This window comes from Microtus oregoni, unplaced genomic scaffold (assembly GCF_018167655.1).
Source record: "Microtus oregoni isolate MIOR12 unplaced genomic scaffold, Mior012 000000F_ref0000247, whole genome shotgun sequence".
Lineage (NCBI taxonomy): Eukaryota > Metazoa > Chordata > Mammalia > Rodentia > Cricetidae > Microtus > Microtus oregoni.
Window position 1 is genome coordinate 53,681,341 of NW_024543059.1, and position 20,815 is coordinate 53,702,155.

The window sequence follows — 20,815 nt, forward strand, 5'->3', positions numbered from 1 at the left end:
ATATGCATAACATTTGTACATCTGCATTTATTTGTCTGTGTGTGCCTATGCACAGGTATGACATTTGTACACATCTGCATTTATTTGTCTGTGTGTGCCTATGCACATGTATGACATTTGTACATATCTGTGTTTACTTGTTTATTGTGTGTACAGCACACATGGAAAATCAGAGAACAGCTTCCAGTTCTCTCTACCTTGTTGGTCTTTAGAATCAAGCTCAGGTTGCCAAGCTTAGTGCAAGCTTCAACACCCACTGATCACTTGGCCTGGCCTCCTTATTTATTTTTACTCTCATGTGGGGATGGTGCTCAGTTTTTGTGTTTGAAAGAAAAATTACATTGTTTTCTAGCAGGTTATTGGCAGTAACTGAGTCAATTCATGTGCTTCTTGTACAGGTCATGATTTTATTTTTCTTTACATCTTCATAAAATTCATGTGTATATGACTGTATTTTCTTTGTGCTTACATCTGTCAATGAACCCATTTCCTGGTTCTTTTGAGCAGTGTAGCTAGCTATGAATACAGATGTGCTGTGAGTAGCTCTGTGGTATATATAGAGATTCTTTTAAGTGTATATCCAAGCAGTACAACTAGGTCAAATGGTAGATCTAATTTTAGCTTTTTGGTAAAACTTGGCTGTGTCACAATTCCTGAAGAGACATGGACAAATGTCTACTTACACCAGATATTGAAATTGACCACAGACCAAAGCATTTATTGGTGAACCAAATGATTTATTTTGGTTATTCACAGAGGTGTAGGTGAGAAGTTGCGTCCAGGTGCAGGGATGAATCAGAAACAGCCATATCATGAAGAACTAAAAGGCCAAGCCAGCTTGGGTGTTGATTCATGAGAACTAGAGCCCCAGAGCTGTCTGAAGACTCCAGAGGCAGAGTCTCTGCGAGCATCCTCCAGGATGGACAGTTCTTGCTATAGACGGCCTCCATGTGCTTTCCAGAGTGGCGGCACCATTTACACCCCACAGCAGTGAGTTGAGGGTTCCTCTGCCCTGCATCCTCCGTGGCATGTTTTGGCATTAATCTTCAGGGTGATAGCTATTCTGACTTGTGTGAGACAGAATTTCAGACACTGCAGGTATATTTCAGGTTTCCAGGGGTTGTCCTGGTTTGGGACTGCCCTCTCTCTCTGCTTTACAGTTTAGGAACCCGTTCTGTTTCCCTCCGTCTGCCAGGAAACAGGAAGAGCTGTGTAGCCAAGGTTGCATCTCCACATCATGGTCTTTTTTTTTTTCCTCCCTTGTTGAATTCTTTTACTTTGAGGATTTCAAATTTCTTCCAATTCTGTCTTTGGGATGAAGTCTGTTGTTTTAAATTTACGTGTATGGATGTTTTGCCTGCATATCCGTCTCGTCACCACTTACGTACCTGGTGCTCACAGAGGCCAGAAGAGGGTGCGTGAGCTCCCATAACTGGAATACAGAGAGCTGTAAGCCACTAGATTGGTGTCAGAATTTGAACCTGGGTCCGCTGGAGAAGGAGTCAGTGCCTTTAACTGTTGGGCCATCTCTGAGTTTCTCATCCCCAGCTGCTACAGAGGCAGCCCCTGGTTCGTGGAGTTGAGCTGGTGTGCTTTTTGACATCTGCTCTGTGTAATGCAGATTGTCAATTTCAGTCTTGTTTATAGACAGGACGCAGAGGCTTGGGTTCGCGATCTGGGAAAGAGTGCTTGCCTGGCCTGCTCAAGGCCCTGGGTCTGAGCACCCTGATCAGCAAGACCCAAGCCACAGACAAGCTTTATCAAGGAAAGAAAGGCTGCAGGCTTTGATTTTTCTTTTGCACTTTAGGGCAGGCATCTTTAGCTTTTGTTTACTATCTGTAGACTGTTCTGGGAGTTGGACTTGGCAGAGACATAGCTTCCAATTTATGTTTTGTGTTCATAAAGAACTGTCTTCATCATTCTCCTAGTCTAAGATTTTCTGGTTTTGCCAGGAGACGATGTTGGCTCTACGCTGTTTGTCTTTGAGTCTCAAGTAAAAGTGTGTTCCTTTTCAACGTACAGGTTCTGTGTCTGCTCCCAGAGGCATTGTCACTGAGCAGAAATCTACTTGGAGCAATTAGACTTGGAGCCCCCTTTTTCTCATGTGAGTTTCTGCTAGATGAACATGTGGCGACTCTGCCTGGTGTCTCAGTGGACAGTGGGGCCTTAGGCTAGTGACTAGATGTCAAACTGTTGCCTGTTAGGTACTGTCACAGACGTCAAGAAAAGAGAAAACTGCCTGGCCATAAAGGCAGGGTTGACCTATTATGACCCTCTTACTCCAAAGTTGTGGAGGGAGTGTCAAACCACCTTTTACAAAGTTTATTTATTTTTTATTGTAGGTGTGTGTGTGTGTGTGTGTGTGTGTGTGCACGCAGGTGCCCACAGAAGCTTGAAGGAAGTATCAGATCCTCTGGAACTGGAGTTACAGGTGGTTGTGCCTGACATGGGTGCTGGGAACTGAATTCAAGTCTCTAAGACAGGGAAGTCTGCTAACTGCTGATTCATCACTGAAGCCCCAGGAAAGCTTTTAAAAAGCTGTGTATAGGTCAGGCATGGTGTGGTGGCACACACCTTTAACCCCAATACTCAGGAGGCAAAGGCAGGCAGATCTCTGTGAGTTCAAGGCCAGTCTAATCTGCATAGAAATTTACAGGTTAGCCAGAGAAACATACTGCTTCCAGGGGACTATTTGATACTTTGGAAAACAGTAAAATATATGGAACATTTAAGATCAATCTAGAAATTTCAGCTTTGCAAAAATTTCTTACTCTTCCAAGATGTGGTTAAGTAAATTACATTCTTGGTGCTAAGTTAAATTAGATTAATGGACACTTAGAGTGTCTTAATGCAATAATGGGCATTTGGGGTGCTCTACAACCCCATTTCCATTGCTGTGGCCTTAGAGAGGAACATCCTGCCACCCAGGCCGTCCACCACTGATGTCACTTCAACTTGCTTGTTTCTCTTTTAAGTTAAGTGGCTTGTTTCTCTGAAGCTAAAGGGTGTTAGGAAAACATCAGTCAGCTGAGCATGGGGTTGCACACCTGGAGTCCCAGCCCTCAGGAGATTGAGGCAGGAGGGGTCAAGGTTTCAAGCCCAGACTGGGTTACATCATGAGAACTTATCTGACAAGGAAAGACCATCACTGTATTAGTGCGTGTACAGGGACAAAGAAAATTTCTGCAAGAGTCGTATGACTGTGGAGTGCTCTCAAAATGGCCTGAGACTCAAAGCTCGACTCTGAACACAGAGAGGGCTTCCCTTCTGTGAGAGGAAATGGGAAAGGTCTATGAATGCCGGTCTCAAAGAACAACAAACAAAACTCATTCTTATGCCACACGTGCAGGAAACCCTTAATTTGGAACCTGTGACACAGTAGGGCAAAGGCCAGGCGCAGAGGTAATGATACAATATTGCTGTTGCTCTACAAAGGAAACAATGTTCAGAGGCAGGGATGGAGGCTCCTAGAGCCACACACAGACCCTGAGCACTGCGTCTGGCTGGAGAGAAAGAGTCAGGCTTGGCGGTCACTCATCAGAAGACCCGCCACACCCCAGCTGTTTTCCTTTGTTCTGCTTGATTTGCAGGATTTTCATTCTAGTGAGAATTCAGGAGAAAGGTCCCTTCATGTGTTCTCCTTCAGGGTAGTGTGGTGTTTGATTTCTGAGTATTTTGTTTTGTTTTTGACTTCATCTTTTCCCTTTGTTTCATGCTGGCTAAAGTTCCTGGGAGCTTACAGTATCATAAACGCTCTGTCTCTCATCCACTTCCCGAGCAGGAAAGACGGAGACGAACGCTTCTGACGGCCCTCAATCTCTTCCTGCCATTTGATCAAATTCAAGGCAGCCTCAGAACAGTTACTGTGCATGTTGAGGAGGGAGCTGAGAGGGCCGGGGAGAGATGTGACCCAAAATAATAAAAACAGAAACCAAATGTTACCCCCAGCCTTCTTCAGGCAGGCATGACAGAAAGGGAAGTTATTCGGCATTTGTGAAGTTTTATTTACCGTCTGCTGTGGAGATTCCTTTTGGCCACGGTTTGAGATGTCCCAGGTGATCTTTTATACTTTGTTTAAACACTCAGATGATGTCTTTATAGCTACTCTGAATGGTTGACTTGTTCGTCAGATTTTATAAAATATAGTCATGAATCCAAAGACAGTAAGGCCCAGCTAGCACACCACCATGATGTATGGGAACCCCTTCCCCACACACAGTGAGAGCCCTCACCCAGTGCTTCGTCTCACAGTGCTTAGGAGTTGTTGCTAGGCTCTCCAGTGACAACACAGCGCGAGTTCTCTAAGTTTTGTTTTGTTTTGGGAAAGTGCCCTACTCTGAGGCACTGGGGCCCTCAGGCTGATCTGGAACTCACTGTGTAGCCCAGGCTGGCCTTGAATTCAGGGCAATCATCCTGCCTCAATCTCCCACGTGCTGGGATGGCAGGTGTGAGGCTCCTTTCTTGACTTCAACCTCTCTGACTATTGCCTACACGTAGAGTTTAGCCTTATCTAAAGCCTGGTTAATGCGTGCAGCTGATATCCCAGGGTCTGTGGAAGATTTAAGGCTTAACTGCTCTCAAGTGTCACTGCCTCCTCTTTCCTTCTCACGTGAGACAATAATTTCACATGCCGGGCATGGTGACACACTTCTTTAATCCCAGAACTTTGGTGGCAGAGGCAGGTGGATCTCTGTGAGTTTGAGGCCAGCCTGGGCTACAGAATGACTTCCAGGACAGCCAGGGCTACACAGAGAAACCCTGTCTCAATAAATAGCTGGATAGATAGATAGATAGATAGATAGATAGATAGATAGATAGATAGACAGAGACAGACAGATAGATAGACAGAATTTCAGTCACTCTAAAGGAGTGACATGCTTTCACTACCTGGATCTCTGTGTGACAAGTTAACTCTGCTTACCCAACAAGGCTGAGATTCTTCCCATCTGACTGCACCTAGACCTGCAGTTAGCTGACTGTTCCTCAGGCTCCTGTGCCGTTCTCGGTTCTTGGTCCTCTAATCTGAGCTGTAGCTTTGCAGCATGCTACTCTAGCTACCTTGTTTGCTAGGAGAGCGGCTTTTCACAGGCAGCGTAGAAACCATAGCCCCAGATATCAATAGCATATCATTAGCAATTGGCAAATCCATATCTGTCACTCAAGAAGAAATGGCTAACGTTCAAGCTACTCTAATGGACCCCCTTGAAGTGGGAGTTATGTTCTCCAGGCTGGCCTGGAAATGAAGTGTTTTATACTGGGAACCTGGGAAGGAAGGAGACTGTGGCTTGAGACATCCTCCTCCCACCATAGGTTCTTGAGTTTGAGCATTTGGTTCCCAGTTTGTGGTGCCATTTGAGGGGGTTATGGAACTTTTAGGAGATGGGGTGTTATTGGAAGAAGCAGGTTACTGGGGGCAGAGTCTGAGGTTTATACACTGGGCCCACTTCCTGTGCACACTCCCTTATTTGATCTGTGAGGACATGAGGAGGACCTCACACTCCTGCGGCCACAAAAACACCTTCCTCCCACCATGGCCTGAGCAAGAAGAACCCTCTCTTCCCTATCAGGCCTGTGAGCCCCAAGGAGAAGAAGTGTGGTTACTACACAAGGGGAACCCAAGGAGGCGGCTGCAGAGAGTTACCCGATTCCATACACTTCTCCTAGCTGAACACTAGGGAATTCTTCCAGCAAATATTGGCAATTAGTCTGTCATTTAACCTTAGAGGGGGCGTGCTGAAGTCCACAAACCACAAAGTGGCTGGACTGAGCGTGAAAATGTCATTCTTAACAAGAATCAGCTCCAGTGTTTGGCCATAAGCCACCAAATATGGACAAGTTTCACTGACTTAAGAGTTTTGGGAAGGAAGGCTGGATAGGGGAGCACGGAAGCACAATTCTTAGTTAAGGGAGCCACCTTAGGGCTGGCAAGAGACTTGAACCTAGAGTGGCTCCCAGGAGCCCAAGGCGATGTCCCCAGTTAGTTCCTTGGGCAGATGAGGATAGGGAACCTGAAACAACCCTATCCTATAGCAATACTGACGAATATCTTGCATATCACCATAGAACCTTCATCTGGTGATGGATGGAGATAGAGACAGAGACCCACACTGGAGCACTGGACTGAGCTCCCAAGGTCCCAATGAGGAGCGGAAGGAGGGAGAAGATGAGCAAGGAAGTCAGGACCACGAGGGGTGCACCCACCCACTGAGACAGTGGGGCTGATCTATTGGGAGCTCACCAAGGACAGCTGGACTATGACTGAAAAAGCATGGGATAAAACCGGACTCTCTGAACATGGCGAACAATGAGGGCTGATGAGAAGCCAAGGACAATGGCACGGGGTTTTGAGCCTACTTCATGTTCAGGCTTTGTGGGAGCCTAGCCAGTTTGGATGTTCACCTTCCTAGACATGGACGGAGGGGGGAGGACCTTGGACTTTCCACAGGGCAGGGAACCCTGACTTCTCGTTGGACTGGAGAGGTAGGGGGAGAGGAGTGGGGGGAGGGGGAGAAGGGTGGGAGGAGGGGGAAACTTTTTTTTTTCCTTTTCTCAATAAAAAAAAAAACAATTAAATGCTCAGTTATAATTATGGAAAAAAAGAGTTTTGGGGATCAGAAATCCCCAGACATTGGGAGATGGAAGTAGAGCTGGGTTGGTTTTTTGTTTGTTTGTTTTTGTTTTTGTTTTGTTTTTTGAGTGTCCTGCCCATGGGCTTGAAGAAGCCATAGTGCAGCAGACCCAGTCCCTAATGGCAGTTAGGGCTACCTCTTTAGAGAGATGATGCAGAGGACAGGAGGTAGAAACCAGATGGGCAGGAGCCCCAGAAGCAGACATCCCAGAAACATCTTAGATTCTCTGACCAGCAACAGCAGGGGGAGCCTTGTCCCCTAATAAGCATCCTGTCCTTGAGGTGGGAATAGAACCCCAGCTGGGCGGTACTAATCGCTTCAGGGGAAGAGCCTGGGAGCTAGATTTTCATGGCAAAAATGGGTGGCATCAATCCATCTCCTGACCGATTTTAGGGCTACTTCTTCAGAGTGGGAAACACACAGATGCAGTAAAGGTCTACTAAGGAGGAATTAGTTCCTTCTAGCCAAGAGGAGAGCTAAGTGTTGCAGTTGGGCTGGCCAATGACCAGGCTAAGGGACCAGTCCTAGGGCAGTAGGTCCACCTTACGTCCTGCTAATGAGATAGGTGGAACAGTTATCTCTTTAACAAGAGATAACTTGCAGAAGCGTGAAGACCTGGAAGTTCACTGTAGTGATATTTTGTGTTTTAACAAATAAAGCTTGCATGAAGGTCAGAGGGCAGAGTTAGCCGCACTAGTAAACCTTAGAGGCCAGGGAGTGGTGGCACACACCTTTAATCCTAGCACTTGTGAGGCAGAGGGAGAGGATCTCTGTGAGTTCAAGGACATCCTGGGTCACACAAGATTGACCCAGTCTCAAAGAGAAACAGAGCTGGAGGTTGTTGGCTCACTTTATCCCAGTACGTGCCTTTAATCCCAGCACTAAGGAGGTAGAGACAGGAAGGGATATGGCTGGGCAGAGATAGGAATATTAGGCAGAAGGAGACAGGAGCTCAGGGGCAGTCTGAGGATGCAGTCTGAGGAGGCAGTCTGAGGATGCATGCAGGCTGAGGATGCAGGCTGAGGAGGCAGTCTGAGGTTGCAGGCTGAGGATGCAGGTTGAGGAGGCAGGCTTAGGACTAGTAGACAGGCTTACCCCTTCAGTCTAAGGATTTGGTAGAGGTAGAAGGTCTCTCTAGTGGCTCTCTCCACTGCTTCTCTGATCTTCAGGCAAGCTTTGTTTGTCAGCTCTTAAACAGAATGTCACCACAGACCACTGCGCCGGGAGTGTTGTTTTCCAACTTGCCAGGAAAGGGAGGGGCTGTGAGTGTTGAAAACCTTGAAGAAGGGTGGGTGCATTTTATTTCCCAAGCCAACGAATGAGCACACCTCTACACTCTGTTGTTTTCTGTGTTTGTGCGGCATGTATATATGCATGTTCCTGTGTGTGTGTGTGTGTAGAGGACAGAGGTTGGTGAGATTATGTGTCTTCCCCTATGCCTCTCCTAATTTTTCTTGTTGTTATTGGAGCAGAATGACAGCTTTGTCGACCTGACACAGTCTAGAAAGACTTGGTAAAGAGTCTCAGCGAGGAACTATTAGGTCGGTCTGTGGGCGCATCTACTATGTGGGTGTGTCTATTAGGGAGTCTCTTGTGTGTTAACTGAGGTGGGAGGACCTGCCCTGAATGTGGACAGCACTGTTCCTGGGCAGGCCCTGGAAGGGTGGAAAGGAGTGATGTCGGCACAAGCACACTGCATGAAGTCATTTAGACTGTGGGTGTGACGTGGCCCTCTGCTTTAAGTTCCTGCTGCCTTGATTGCCCCACAGACACAGACTCTAGCCTGGAACTGTGAGCCCAGCAAACACTTTCTTGTCTAAGTTGTTGTTTTCCACAGATCGGACAGGAAACTGAGCCAGATAAAACTGCTCACTGAACCTGAAACTTACCGACTGTCTAGGCTGCTGGCCCGGGAGCTCCAGGGACCCACCAGTCTCTGCCTTCTTGTTTGTTTCTGTGTCCCTGGTAAGCACCCACTGATGATCGTAAGAAGGCAACTTGGTAAGAAGGTGAATCGTGCTTTCTCTCTACACATACAGAGGGAATGTGGCTGAAATATTCTCTTCCTAAGCCTTGGTCTATGAAGAGCATGGAACCCACGATCCCTTGCCTGTGTAAATGTGTAGTTCTCTGAAAAGGTAGATTTTTCTCTTTCTGGTTTCTTTGTCTTGTTTTTATGAGTCAGGGTGCAGAACTTGGTCCCCATCGCCAGAGGCTGATTAGCTGCCTTTGTGGGCTGCATCTGGCAGGTCTCTTAGACATCCATGTCTGTTATATATGACAAATATAAAAACTCCTGGGCCTGGAAACACGGGCCTGAGCCCTGGTGAGACAGCAGCACTCACCGTGGCCCCGCTGTGGTTAAACACTGACAGTGTGGTGGGCCTGGGAGTTAATCATGTGCTGTGAAACTGTGTCTGATTTGTCAAAGGCAAAAGAGGGACCATGATCCTTAACACAGACTATCCCTACATACCTCAGACGCTCCCACCATGAATATCTGGTCGATTTCAATGGCTTTTTCTTCTTCTCATATTAACCCAATTTTGTTTTCTTCTATGACTAAAAGCAAAAAAAAAAAATCTTCAAATCATGTTTCAGTATTTCTGAATATTTCTCCCACAATTTGGGGACAGGAATGTTCACATCTGACTGAAGGGTGAGGACAAGAGCAGTGGAACCAGAGAGGCCAGGGGTTACGGCCCCATTAATCATTTAATATTTGATTTGTTCTGGTATCAAAAACCAGGCGCTCACACCGAGATGCTGCAAAGTAAAAATGTAATAATGGCCGGGCCATATCTCCAGTCTCCCATAGAAGGAGAATGGAAATGGCCCCAGATTAAGAACAGAGTACTGTCTTTATACCAAGTGATTAAAAGTAGAATTTTGTAGTTATTTTTATGATCACAAGAAAGGTACACGTTACAGGCTTATGGTCAGACAGTTAGCATACCATGAAGCATCTTATGGTCAGTCAATTCTCAGAACAATGGAAATGATTTGCAATGTGTAGTTCACAAGATTATTGAGGAAGAACCAGACAAAAAAGTTGACCTTTAGCTAAGGATGTGATCAAAGTCTAACACTGTTTAACTGAAATGAAAATGGATTCAGCTGTCCCTTAACCACTTCTGTTAATTATTTCAATTTCGTGAAGCGTGTTTTGCGTTTTTGGGCTGTAGAAGTAGACGCTGGGGAGAATGGAAGGTTTTTCTCCCCTTTTTCATGATTTGGTGTTTGGTGCTCTTCCCTGGTGTTCTGGGTCCCTAACCAGGTCTGGTGAGGATGAGGTGACAGGCTGTAGAAAATGCCGACTTTTACAAATGGTTTGGGGGAGCAATCTGCTCTATAGATTTCAGTGCTCTATTTTGTTTTTGAAAGATTTATTTACATTTTTATTTATATGTGTGCCTTCATGTGTATCACATGACTGCGGGAGCCTTAGGAAGGCAGAAGAGACATGGAACCGGAGTTCCAGGGAGTTGTGAGCTACCCTGTGGGTGCTGGGAACTGAAGCAGGGTCCTCTGCAGGAGCAGCTGGTGATGGCAACTGAACCAGGGTCCTCTGCAGGAGCAGCTGGTGCTGGCAACTGAACCAGGGTCCTCTGCAGGAGCAGCTGGTGCTGGCAACTGAACCAGGGTCCTCTGCAGGAGCAGCTGGTGCTGGCAACTGAACCAGGGTCCTCTGCAGGAGCAGCTGGTGCTGGCAACTGAACCAGGGTCCTCTGCAGGAGCAGCTGGTGCTGGCAACTGAACCAGGGTCCTCTGCAGGAGCAGCTCGTGCTGGCAACTGAACCAGGGTCCTCTGCAGGAGCAGCTGGTGCTCTTAACCTCTAAGTCACTTCTTCAGCCCCTTCACCACCCTTTGTTTTAGAAGAAAGAAGAAAGGCTTAGAAAGTCTTTCTCTGTGGAGCAGGGCCCCCTTCCATCCTCTGTTGTTTGCTCATTAAGTTCTCGATGCCCCCCCACCCCCGACTCTTGTAGCGGTACTACTGCCCGTTTCTCTGGAGGAAGACAAAAGCGAACCCTTACCTTTTACTGAATTCTAACAACGACCGTGCGACCCAAGGTTGGCATTGTTTCCGTTTAGGAATGGTCATAGCGATGTTAGTCTTGTTTGTTGACTTATCCGGTCAGTGATGCATCAGAGCCTTTTTTTCTCTTTGCCTTCTTGGAGCAACCCCTACACAGTTTTAGAGATACTTCTGAACACAGATTGCTATGTCTCAGAACACAAGCCGGTACCCTACTAGAGCATTCTATATTCACACACGCAGACAGGAAAACCATGAGCAAGAGGCAGCCATTGAAGGAGATTCATCTGAAGTTGAGGTGAATTCTTGGATGGCAACCCTTTCAGAAAGTATCATTGATTGAATGCCTTGATATCAAGACAAGACTTACCAGAGCTGTTTCTAATTCCTGCCAAGGTCTTGTGAGAGTTGTTCCTCAATGGGCGGAAAACTGTGGCTGAGCTTAGAGAAATTGCCTTGATGATCACAGTTCCAATGAGACAGAGGAGGGAATGGAAGCAGTTGAACTGGGTGGTTTCCATCTTTGGGGATGAAGTCATAGACAGCAACTTGCTGTAGTAGAAAGAAATCAGTCAAGAGTTCTTTTGAGGTGGGGAGTTTAGGGGTGTCATTGAGTTCAATGGAGACCTTCTCTACTGTCTGTGACCTTAGCTCAGGGATCTGGGGTCCCAGAGAACTTAATGGCCACCAACATGGCTCTAGCTTGTGGGATTTTGTCTCATGAAATCAAAGAATGAAATTCTCAGATTATATCCTGTGAATGGAGGCGTCTCTTTCTGGTTGGCACAAATGAATTGATGTGGTTCTTTCTCCCCGTTTAATTACATATGAAGTTTATTATAGACTCCCAGGGAGCCTAAGAGAGGGGACAGTGTTCCTTTCTAAAAGGGAGGGTGTCCAGGAATGGGGTACCCTTGAGCGGTTAGTCTGGGGCTTTACAAAGGGCCGTGGAAGAGAGCTGTAAAGAAGCTGTGCCGCAGATGCTGACAGAGCTGCAGTACTGTGGAGGAACTGAAATATTGCCGGTCCAAATGCTAGTTACCTTACCTCGGGCTCCTCGCTCACTTCTAAGCTGGAACTAACATTCTGAACTAATAGATTAAAACCTTTGGAGTCCATTAGTTTAGCAGACCACTAGCTTTTACCAACCCCAAAGCTTAAGAACGCCACAGATAGCATCTCAAGCCCGGAGAAAAGCTCCCTCCATCCTGCTGTAACCACCTCTCTGGCATACCCACTAATACATTTTAAATTTGCTTTGATTTGTGGCTTTCTGTGTTCTGTGACCTATAGAAACATCTTTAAACTGCTTCCATTTTATGGATTGGGACAACCTGAATCTGTGTTCCCAACCACGATCACTCAAAATGACTCCAGAAAGAACAGAACTTACTACAGAAGCTGGGGTGCGATCTAACGGGGGGAGAAGGAACCGGTCCGTTCATTCAAGCCAGCCGTAGAGTGTCCAGATGCCTCCATTCAGTTCTAGTCGGGTCCTCTCCTACAGCTTCTTGGAGAGGTGAGAAGATGAGGAACTGGAGGAAGAGAGCAGAGTCTTTGGGCATTTGCACCTCTGACAGGAATCTTCCCAGAATGGCCCGACCTGAGCAGTTTCTATCCCCAGTATCATCGCTTTTACATCGACTCCTCCTGAGGACTTGACACATGCCAGGGCTCCCAGCACCGAAGCCAGGGATGGTGGAGGGAGGTCCTGCCCTCTTTTGTCTTCTAACTCTGAGGCTGGGGCTGCTTTTAGCCTGCTGTCTGAGAATTTTTATTTCTTATGCATGTTTCTGCTTTTATCGAAGAGGGAATGGGATAGGGTCATGCCTTGAAAATGCTAATTAGATCTAGTCTCTGGTTTGCGTGAGGACAAGCGCTTTCTTCAGGGAAGAAAGGAGTCCAAGTGTCTAGTGGAACACTTGGCTGCACTCAGTGTCGTTACCCGCAGGAGGAGAGTCGGGTTTCGGTCTGAAATGATGAGCTTCAAGTGTTTAGAGTCATCTTATTTTTCTCAAGCCAGTATCCTTGAGGTTGCTATGGTTACATCTTATTCACAAAGGTAAAACGGTTGAGAAAATGACCTGGGGAAGTAATAAAGACAGGAGCCAGTTTGCCAGGTGCCCACTGCATCCTTGGTGCTGGGTCTGTTTAATGAGCTCCTCTTAGCTGCCCTGACAGCTAATCTTACAATTCTCGTCTTACAGAGGAAGAGACTGACGCCCAGAACTCAAGGGAGAACTCAGCCGAAGGACTGAAGGGAGAGTTGATGCTGGGTTGTCTATGATCCCAATTGGTCCACGGCGTTTTAGCAGCTGCCCGCCACCCTTTAGCCCTTTATTTTGCTCCCACACACACCATGGAGAGCTCATTTCCCTCTGCCCAACAGACAGTTTTGCTCCAAGCTTTCCAAAGTTACTCATTGCTGTCACGGAACATTTAATGTCAACCACCTGCCTGGCCTCGCACAAAGCAGCCGACACACTGGGGTCGGCAAATGCTAAAATAACATTTATCTTTTGAGGTTCTCTATCCAGAGCTCACGGTGGTGTATCAAGGTGACTGAGACACGCCCATAAGTCCTTCATTCCTGCCCTCTTGTCAGACATAGTTCAGGCAATGGGAGGAGTGGATTCTATGATGTGGGTTTTGTTGAGATAACACAGAAACATGCTGTTTAGTTTTTGCAACTTTTAAAAACCCAAACATGGGCTCCAATCTGTTTTGTTTGAAAACACACACACACACACACACACACACACACACACACACACACACTCTTTTCTTACAAGATGGTTTAGAGGGAAGAGGAGAACTGAGGAGACAGGAGGAAGCAAGCACCCCTGAGAATCCAGCTCACTGTTGCGGTGGGGGGAAGACCAGGCAGGGCAGAGGGAGACCCCTGTGGCAGCAGGCCTCCTCCTGAGCTGAGGTCAAAGGGAACAGTCTCTTCTCAGGATTTGCCTCCTGGCTTTGGTGTGCTGCCCTGCACACCACCCTCCAGCTCCGATCTCCAGTATGTCATTGTCATATGTGGCCAAGGACCCCTGATGCCTCTCATGTTCATCTCAAGGCCAGCCTCGGGCAGACTGTTGTTTATTTTATTTTATTTTTTTAAATCTTTTTTCTCTGCAACCAAGATGTTTTACCTGGGAAGTATCCCAGCTGAGTCTGCCCCATGGCGTGAATAAGAATAGATCCATCTGTGGTTTAGGAGGGTCTGGGTCTCGGCAGTGTCCCGCAGCTGTGGGGAGCCCGTGACACTAATGGCTGGGTCTGTGATAAGGCTCACCTGATGGTCTAGTCCTGACCATTCTCCACAGCTAGAGTCAGAATCGGGTTCAAATGCTGATGTCAGTTCACCTCAGCACTTCTGTTGAGCCTCCGTGTCCCCTTTTACTAACGAAAAACGTAGATACAAAACTAAAGACTGGAATGAGCTTCTCCGGAGGAGTGTCGCTGAGTGCATGCTGAGTGTGCCGTTCAGATCGTCAGTTTGTTTTAGTTTCATTGCATGGAATGGAAAAATGCAGTTTTGATGTCTACCAGTGTCAACAGAGCAGTGACAGCATTAGCTTCACAATGCTTCCCTCTCCATCAGTATCTCCAGGGGAGCCAGCAACGGGGCAGCTTCACCCCTCAGGGCTGTAAGAACCCCACCCCACCTAGGGCTTTCTCCAGGCATCCCTTGTTACACACCCAACACAACCCTTTTGTGTTCCGTTTTCACGCCCACAGCTTTGCCCTGCGGCTTCTCTGAGCACTTACACACCACTGCACCACGAAGGGGACTCTTGTCTCTCTACGCCGTCGTGCTTACCTAAGGTGCTCTGTGTGTGTTGTGAGCAGCTCACAATAGATCATCGTGCGTGCTCCCCTCGAACCCTAGAAGTGCTTTCTGAGTTAAAATTTCTTTCATGCGAAATTAAATAGGAACATACTGGTTTTCATTTCTGTACAATCCCTGCTTCTCAGCCATAGGAAGGAATTCATGTGGCATGGGCAAACCTCAAAGCCAGGAAGCAGGGTGAGAGAAAACAGGGATAGATTACATGTAGTATAATTTCATTTAAAAACTCTAGAAAAATAAATGTAATTCACAGGGACAGAGAACGGACCAGTGACTGCTTGAGGCCCTTGGTGGGGTTGGAAACTGACTCACAGACACACAGGAAACCTCACAGTGAATGCGGTGGCTGTTACATGTTGTATTTATTCGTCAAGATCGTTAAACCATACTACTTACATGGAAGTCCTTGATGTCTACCAGTGTCAACAGAGCAGCTGACAGCATTAGCTTCAACAAACCATGTTTCAGCAGAGTCAAACAACAGAAAACTACTTTTGATCTGATTGTTTCTTTATTTTCTGTGTGTGTGTGTATGTGTGTGTGTGTGTGGTGTGTATGTGTGTTAGCACGTATCTGGGTGCATGTACATGCGTGGGTATGTGTGTGTGGAGACCTCCCTGGCTCTCCACTTTATATAAGAAGGTTGGATCCTTCACCGAACCTCAGAGCTGCTGTCTCAGGGAGTCTTGCTGCTTCCTGGGGTTCTCTGCTTCTGTCTCCCACAGTCTGCGATGAGAGGGGAGCCTCCACACCCAGCTGACCTTTGCATGGGTTCTGGGGATGCAAAGAGCCCTTGTGCTGCCTTGTGAGCTCTTTCCGTGTGCAGACACCTCCACGGCATTGCTTCCTGGCTTTTAAAATTCAAGTTCATTCTGCCCTTTTGTAAAGAGTGGCTGAGTAGCACACACATTTTTAGGTTAGTGAATGTATTCTGTCATTTACTCGTTGCCGGAGAGAAGTCGGGCCAGTTGGTAATGTGTCTTAAGAATAACTTATGCTGAGTGTATTATGCTTTTTCCCTAAGCTGGGTCTACTTGCCGATTTGATTTATTCTGCTTAATGTGGTGGACATGGTTCATATACCTAATGACTTTCTTTAGGAACTTCTGGAAGGTTCTCAGCTGGCAGCCTTTTGATATGGGTTTTCACCCTTTATACTCTTGCTTTGGGAATTCTGTTAGAAGTGTGCTGGTCGGTCTTGGTTTTGCCTTCACTTTCATCTGTTTAATAGTTCATATTGTCAATAACTTTACCTCTCCTTTGACTGAAATTATTTCCTTAGGTCTGTCTTCAATTTTCTTCTCTTTTGGCTGTATTGAGCTGTTTATGACAATATTATTTTTACTGCTACAGTTATAATTTCAATGTCATACTAAGCAGACACTTCTCTTTCCTGTTGATTTTGGGCAGATCTCCTCTGTCCCAGGCTGGCTTTAAACCCCCAATCCTCCTACCATCTCCTGAGTGCTAGAATTGCAGGCACGCTCCATGGGTTAGTGATGTGGTGCTAGAGACTTCACGAGTGCTAGGCAAGCATTCTACTGACAACACAGATCTGCCTTGTGCCTTCTGCTGCTGGCTTGTCATACATGTTTGCTTCAAAGTCTCATTGTCCTCTCTTGTTTCAGGTCACAGAGATTGGGGCAATGTGTGGTACCTGCATCCTGTTTTCCTATGCGGCTTTTAATTTTTGATCCCAAGTTTATTTGCGACAGTCTTTGTCTACTGTGCAATTCCCATAGGCTTGGGCTTCGGAAGTGGTTTTTGGCTTTTCTCTGCCAGGTGCCTAGAGGTTCCATTGGCTCTAGCTTAAGTTTTACACTAAGCTGCTATGTTTGCTATGCGTATGGAGAAGACCACACAGTCCCCTGCTTCCAGAAAGCTCTTCGGCAGTGGTATCTTGCCCTTATTCCATCAGGAGGTGGAGTTATTCCCCTCTTTCTCCATCTGCGCTGCCTTGGTCTGGCTGGGACCCGTGAAATGTGGTGGAAGTGTGTTTTGTGTCCGCCACACCTGGTCTCATGGGTTTCCCCACTTCCTCTCTCCTGATGGCTGTGCTCGCTCTTGAGGCCAGCCATCATGCCGAAGCCTGATTACTCCGAGAACTTCACCTGCCCCTGAGGAAGCCACCTGACTACTTATGGAGGACCCATCCCTAAATGAACAAAAGAACTGTCTAGCCAATCTTGTCCAGAATTCCCGCAGAGAAGATTGTGATCAAAACCCAATCAGATCTCCCACACAGTCCCAGGACTCTGTGACTTCTTACCCACCATGTAGTCTGATGGCAGATGGTCTCCATTCCTCCTCAGTTCTGAGGTCCACCTTTTCCTCAGCCCATCTGTGCTAGAACACTGCAGTCCCTGGACAAGAAGTCTCACTCATTATAGTTCAGTGCCTTGTCCTTCATGGGTTGCTTCCTGTGGTCATCATACGGAAAATCAATAACCCATGTCTGTTCTCAGGATGCCATCTGCCCAGGGAGCATGCACTCTCTTCTAATTTCTGTGAAATCCAGGTTATTTGATCTAAGATGTTTTGGTGAAAAGAAGCTCCTCCTTTCCTGTTGTTGCTCGTGCCCATCAGCACCTCTGACCTCTTCCTCTGTTGTTTGGTTCCACTAATGGACTTCCTCTCCTGTAGATTTTTATACTTTTGCATAGTTCTCATATATCCCAAGCTGGCCTAGAATTTACTGTGTAGCTGAGAATGACCTTGAACATGATCCTCCTGCTTCTACTTCCCAAATACTGGAATTACAGGTGCGCACCACCACGTTTGGTATAAGTAGCACTAGGGATAGAATTTAAGACTTTGTGAAATCTAAGTAACTAACTGCCTTACCAACTGACCTCTGTGTGTGCGTGCACGTGGGTGTACATGTGTGCATGCATGTGTGTGTGTACACGTACTTGTGTGTGCATGTGTTTACATGTACATGCATTTATGTGTGCGTGTGTGTATGTGCCTGGATGTACATATGTGTGCATGTGCGTGTGTGTATGTGTGTGCATATACATACACTCATGTGTGCATGCATGTGTGTGTCTAAGTTAAAGAATACTTGCAGAAGTTGCTTCTCTCCTTCTGCCACGTGGGTCCTGGGGATTGAACTCGGGGTTAAACTAAGCCCAGGGAAGGTGCCTTTACCTATGGAGCCTCTTGCTGATCCTATGAACACTTTTTTCTCTTTGGAAAAGTTATAACTGTCTCCTGTCTCTTACCTTGTTGTGAAATGTATGGTAGCTTAGAGCAGCAGTTTTCTAGTAAGAACCCAGCAGACAGGCTCAGCACAATTGTCTTTAGTGAGGAAAAAAGCTTGACTGGAAACCAGTCACTCATTAACACATTTTCTGTGGTTGCCTTCCCACTACCATGGTGGAGGTCATCGCTTATGATGGGGACCACATGGCCTGCAGAGCCCAAACTGTTTACTCTCTGGCCCTTGGTTAGGCCACGCGGATCAGACTTGCGTCATGCTCTAACTCTGAACAGCTGCCCAATGAGCGGCCTGCTGAGAAGGCTGAGTGACGGGACACAGATGGGTTCTGCAGAGCTGCGGGGAGGAGGATGAGCACGGCTGCTGCTGCTCTGGCGCTAGCTGAACTCGCAGGCCGCACCGAGAAATGGGAGGCAGCTGGAGATGGTGTGGAAAGCTGCTAAGTATCACTGCGGGATGAAGACACGTGTGTCAACGTGAGGCGATCTGGACACGAGGTCAAATCCCAGGACGAGCTCAGGGAAACCGAACATGTTCTCTCTGGAGCTCTGCAGGGCCACCGTGACCCGAGTATGCTAGGTTCCTGTGCAGCAGCCCATCTTTGGTGGTCTGCGTGCAATGTCCGTCAGAAGAAGATTCCTAGTGGAGATGTTGACAGCGCTGTGTCTATCGTGGAACCATCTCTCAGCTCTCATTGTAGGCCAGGCAGATTCTTGAAAATGGGAAGGCATCGGTGGTTTATCACAATGGATGACATTAATGAGGGGCCACTTGTTAAAGATGGCCTGCTGGAGCTCAGAGACACCTTCCCCACCTGCGTCCCTCACAGGCATTGAGAAGGAAGGAAGTCACACATTTCCAATAAGGAAACTTTGCCTTTTCATCCCTTTTAGGATTTTATTAAATTTTCTTCTACCACAGAGACCAAAGCAAGCTCCAAATTGTGTTTTCTCCTGTCTGTGTGGCGAACACGATGGGGGCTGTGAGGAGAGGTTGGGAAGAGGGTGTGGAGGAGCCTGCGTTCTTCAGATGGGCAGGACATCTTTAATTGGCAGGGAGCTGTTGGGGAAGATGGACAATCCCCCTTTGTCAGGGCAGCACAGTGCATATTTGTTTCTACGCTTGATGCCTTTGTACACAACCGTGGTGCAGATGATGCCTGGGAGTCTGGATAGGAGATGCTTGCTTTGAACCGTGTGAGAAATAATGAGGCGACCCTGGAAGCCCCGAGAGGCAATGAGGGTGCTGTGGAGAGTTCTTTCTCCTGCTGAAATTTGCTGGGGAATGAGCTGGACAGGCTTGAGGGGAGCTGTAGCACACATGGATACTCCGAATACAAGAACGGAATGAAAAGCACTCTCCTCTGACAGAAGCAAACTTTATGACGATAGATTCTAAGTTGCTTCCCCTCCCCCTTGGGCAGTTTTTTTTTCTCTTTTGCAAGGTGTCTTCAACTCTACACATATCTGCATCACAGAAAAATGATACGCGTTTTGGAATTTTCAATGCCCAGGAGATTCAAGGACTTGAGCCAAGGGTTACAAAGAATTGCGGTCTCCCCATGGCCTCCTCATCCTGTCTGAAGGATCCCTTCAGGGCCAAGGGTCTGCCCCAGCTGCTCAGTCACTTGCTGCTTCTAGTCACCTTTGTATTTGGTAGAGGGGCTCATGATAAAGCCTGTACTGGCCTTGACCTTGGGATCTTGACCTTGGGATCCACCTGCCTCAGCCTCTTGAGGAATCATCCTGAGCTTCCAGGCCTAGTAGATGCTTAATAATGCATCCTCCCAGACCAGAAGCCCGTGTATCTCAACAGGGCAACTGTACCACCACCACCCTCCCCAGTGCCCAGGGAGGGGAGGAAAGAACGTAAGAACCAGAGAATGGAAAGAGAGCTGTGAAATGCTGTTTTAAACCCCTGCTGCCGAATCCAGGAGTTCACAGTAGCCAGGGTTCTCTGTGCAAGACCTGCATAGGATTAGGCAGTCAAACACCCAGCAAGGAAGGAGGCGGGGCTGCCCCAGCTGAGGTGTTATTGGCAGTTAATGGATCCTGGTGCAGGGACCGTCATTTTTCTTAAGTGTGGCAAGTGGTGGGTTGCCCATGCTAGAGTGGAGGACCCTACACTCGTGCACATGTAAGCAACCCCAATTAAACTCAGTAGGATCTGGCCGGAGACATGGCTCAGAGGTTAAGAGCACTGGCTGCTCTTCCCGAGGTCCTGAGTTCAATTCCCAGCAAGCACATGGTGGCTTACAACCATCTGTAGTGAGAGCTGGTGGTCTCTTCTGGCCTGCAGGCATACAGATAGGCAGAGCACTGTATACAGGAAAAACAACTCAGTAGGATCTATGTGTATACCTATATCTGTACCTGCATTTATATCTACATGAAGGCAAAAGGGGGCATGGGAAAAAGCAGGGAGTGAGGGGGGAAAAGGATAGGCATAATCAAAATATATTACATGTACATGAACTGTCTTAGAATAAACAAAAAGTTATTAGATACATTCTTCTCCTACTCCCCCCAGTAGTTGAGATGCAGCCCGGCGGCTGTATACTTAAAATGGCTTCTGTGTTTATTTCTCTTTTGATTACTGAAATGATACATTAACCACTAGGACAAACGTACTGCTCTACAGCATTAAATAACAAAGACACGGAAAACGGGATAAGTAGGGTGACTAAGATGCTGATTTTGCACACGTTAATATGTCGGTATTTTCTAGCAGAGGGACTTCCTGTCAGAGCTGGTGACATGAGTGCATTCCCCTTGGCCTGCCTGCCTCCCGCCCACAAAGAACCAGTGACCTACATACGCCTGAGATGCTCGCATAGAGCACTGTCGGGCATCTGACCAGGATATGCTGTGTGGTTGCTGTGCTGCTAACTCTCCTGTGTGACGGAGCACTTTGTGGTACTGCTGGGTACCCGCTGGTTAGACACGTGGTCATTTGCATGACTGTCGGGATGGTGAGAATGGGCGATGGAGGACCCAGGGGATGTTAACCTTAAGAGAATGGAATGTTTGTTTGGCGATGGAAGTGGTAAGGCAGTGACCAACAGGGGGCTAGAGAGGCA